General features: G+C 37.1%; 1 pseudogene; it reads left to right on the forward strand.

Moving 5' to 3' along the window:
• Positions 1–1,100: 1,100 nt before the first annotated feature.
• On the forward strand, positions 1,101–2,658 carry LOC147178768 (sulfotransferase 2B1-like; annotated as a pseudogene).
• Positions 2,659–4,053: the final 1,395 nt, after the last annotated feature.

Below are 4,053 nucleotides of genomic sequence, written 5' to 3' on the forward strand. Positions count from 1 at the left end.
TGTGACAAGTGCCGCTTGTAACTGTCCTTGAATCCATATGTAGGTGCTGATGTCACGTATTATGTAGCTATCATACCATATAGTCCATGTGAAGGTAATTAGAAAAAAAACGGACTCGTTATTTTTGTATATTTTTTGTTTTTGTTTGTTTGTTTCCAACAAAAACCGACCATTATATGATTTGATTTGTCCTGGTCAATCATTAATGTTACACTTTTAATGGCATATTTTATTTGTCATTAAGCCCATATCCCAATGAGGGGCAAAAGCTAGCAAATGTTGATTTCTCGTCAGGGTTTGTTCAAGGTCGCAACATTCGCTAAAAGTTTGCTGAGAGTATTATTTGCGACTTCTGCAGCAATGTCAGCAGTATGGGGAGAGATTTGCCTAAAAAATATTTTGACCAATACATTTGGGATTTTCACATGTTTTTGAGATCCACAAACATTTTCTTGATTTTTATGTGTTTTTCAGATCCACAAATATCTCCACGATTTTTACATCTTTTTTAATTTTGTGTGTGCATTTTCCATGACTTGTGGTTTGTGTGTTGTCAAAAGTGTGTTTGTAGATCTTCGGGTACGCGCATTTATTTTTTATACAAAATTGCGGATATTTGTGGATCTGACAAACACGTGAAAATTGTGAAAATGTTTGTGGATCTGAAAAACGTGAAAATCACGAATTTATTTGTGTGAATATTTTTGGGTAATTTTGTGTGCATTTTACCACCAGGAAGACTCAGCAACGCACCACAAGTCTGGTGAGCATAAAAAGCTGTAACTATAAGCAAATGGCTAGCGTAATGAGTCGGCGGCCGACTGAGACCAGTAGCCGTTGGAGTAGACAGACTCCTTTTGATGGGGATGAGGAAAAACTACAAACTATGAGAGATGAAATTTAGAAGGGCTCAAAAAAAATTAAGCAGATGATGATAGTGATGCGAGAGGCGGCAGATGATGTACGAAAGGCAATGCAAATATTGAGGAACTATCATGCGGGCGCCGGCAATTAAGCCACGCATTATCAAGCATGCGCATGCGCATGCGCGACGATCCACAAACGGACTTTCTGCTTTCGACAACTCGCAAGCAAAAGTCATGGAAAAGGCACCCATCCACACCATTCTCAACTGGGACCGAGTTCCCTGGCTGGAGGAGAAACGATTTCAAAGATCAGTTGGCTTCTCCACGAGCGCTGGTCACACATTTGCCTTACCAATTTATGCCACCGTCCTTTTTCTCCTTGAAAGCCAAGGTGAGTTGTGTTGGAAAATGGAGTGCCGTGTCTCCCATTAGCAACTGCAATGACTCATTTGACCTCCTTCGTCAGGTGATCGATGTGATGAGAAACCCCAAGGATGTCATTGTGTCTTCCTATTACTTCTACCAGATGGCCAAGTTCCTTGAGGATCCTGGAACCTGGGATGAATTTATTGACAAATTTTTGGAAGGCAGAGGTTTACTTTGAAAATGTATTTTTTTAGGGGATTGACAAATCATTCGTTTTACTTTCGCATAGTAACATAAGAGCCCCAGAATTTTCATCTCGTTATGAATATGATGAAGCACAGTTCTACACCACTGTACAACCACAATAATAAAGTTGTGTTAGTGTTGGCTCACTTATCATGGGTGATCACTGGTGGTCACTCCAAAGAACTGAACGACGCATTTGAGCAACATTTTGTGTTTCAGAACAGTCTGAATAAAACAGCGCGCTCCGAAACGATTTCTGAATGCGCCCACAATGAGGGAACGGGAATTTTGGGGGTGACGGCTCTAATCCTTTATGGTCTTGGTTTTTGTCAAACAAAAATTGCCCTTAAAAAAAACAACTCATTTTTGGACTGTTCCGGCTTAGAAAGAATAAAAATAGCAAGAAAATTACCTAACCTGCAAAATAGAGAATTAAAACTACAATAGATTAAGTTATGATCACAAATTAACCGTGAAGTAGCGAGGGAAGACTTTGACAATTGAATAAAAAACCTGAATATCATCTTTATAAAGGCTTTTTATGCGTTCAATGTTTTAGTCGCATCCATTGACCATATTGAACATGTATACAGTATATGCATGTGAACACTGATTAAAAATTATATTTCATACTGTTTTGACACAAAATGAAAGTGTTCTGTGTGGTGTGCTTACAGTGATGTTTGGCAAATGGACGGATCATGTCAAGAGCTGGATGCACACACAGCTGGGAGACAGAATCATGTATATCACATATGAGCAAATGATTCAGGTAAAAAAAAAGAAGTTTTAAAAAGCCTTTTGAGTTTTTGCATAATATGCTTCGAGGCTTCATTGAGAAACGCTCTTAACTCGCAGGACCTTCCTGCAGCTGTACGTCGTATTTCCGAATTCCTGGGAAAGAACCGAGTGACGACGTCATAGAGAAAATAGCCAGCCATTGTTCTTTCAAGTCCATGCAGTCCAACGTCATGTCCAACTTCAGTTTGGTCTCCGAGAAATACATGGATTGTCGTAAGTCTCAGTTCCTTAGGAAAGGTGAGGCAGCGGTTATTTTTTCTCTGATTTCATCGATTCCTTTATTTTGTAAGCTACCTGCATTTGGGCAGGATTTCTCCATGGAGACTTACTGTTTTGTGCCTGCATTCAAGTGTTGCTGGAGACCGGAAAAAACATTTGAGCTCAAAAGCAATTTGCCCGCATCTCGTCTGTCATTTACAAGGAGCTGGAGGGGGAGAGCATCACTCTGCCACGGAGCCTGGATGGCACAGCAGATGTAACAAATGTGGACGCATAAGTTGAAATGTCAAGCTGCAGGTTCTGAACTAAGTTAGGGTCTCTAATCGTCAAATACTATGCACACAAGACCCAAAACAAGAGTAATAAATGCGTTTTGTTTTAAACTCATTTTACACTTACCCTTGAGAGTATGTGAAAGAATTTAAAAAATGTTTTTTGCTGATGGATTTATTGCTGGTAAATGTTTTATGGTACCATCTCCAATGTTTTACATCTCTGTCATGGTTTAGAAAATATTGTTGAAATATTGTTTTAGTTTTTATTCAGCTCCACAATCATATCTGCCCAAGTGAAAGTATAAATCAACTTAAATTGAATGGATAAACAAGCTTTTATGGATACTGTAACCCTAAATAAGATGTTGCTTTTTCCGGAGGATGGGTAAAAGGCGAGTTACAAATAGATTCAAATTTCTGATGTTTGTTGGCGTCCTGCATGCTAAATTAACCAGACACGGCAGGACATGATTTCAAACTCGTCTCTTTTTATTGAACTCTACTCTTGAACGAGGCTCGCTTGGTTGCACCTCTCTCTCTTTAGCAATCATGACATGCGCAGTACAAAAACACTTGCGCATGTAAAAGTAAAATACAAAACCAAAAGTATATCACAAAACAAATATTAGTCAATTGCAAGTAAAAAAAAAAAAAAATACACATTGGCAAACAACGGGTTACAGATACTGTATGCATTCATCTGTTGACATCTAGCAGTCAAGGTCAGACATGCAGACATGAAACGAAGAAATTAACTTGGCATATCAGCATTAAAAATAATATCTTTGTTTTTTGATGATTTCTTTTTGTATTTATTTCGACATTTATTTAGATTCAATTGTTTTATTCTCATTAATTAATTTATTTATTTTTATATATATTTATATATATTTGTTGTTGTTTTCATTTCCATTTCCATTTATTTTTTGTATTTAATTTTTCAATTATATTTTTAATATTCGTTTTTATTTTCACTTTTATTTATGTATTTATTTACCGTAGTCATTTATTTTTAATTTTTGGCAGTTTTGGTCCTCCATAAAAATGGGTTTCCACGGATAACCGATAGGTGGCAGCAGATGAACAGGTTTTACTAGTTCTCAATCGAGTGTACACCAAATTTAATCTATAATGCTATGCACATATGACAATTTAAGCAATCACAATTTAATTCTGACAAGGCTTCAAATATTTTTTTATTTGCAGCAATGATGTGGAGGGGCCAAAAGTGAGTTCTTATTCTTTCTTTCTTTTCTTTTTTTCACGAAACGCCTTAAAAC

The sequence above is a fragment of the Leptonotus elevatus genome, chromosome 2, assembly GCF_054856555.1.
Source record: "Leptonotus elevatus isolate MCC_2025b chromosome 2, RoL_Lele_1.0, whole genome shotgun sequence".
Lineage (NCBI taxonomy): Eukaryota > Metazoa > Chordata > Actinopteri > Syngnathiformes > Syngnathidae > Leptonotus > Leptonotus elevatus.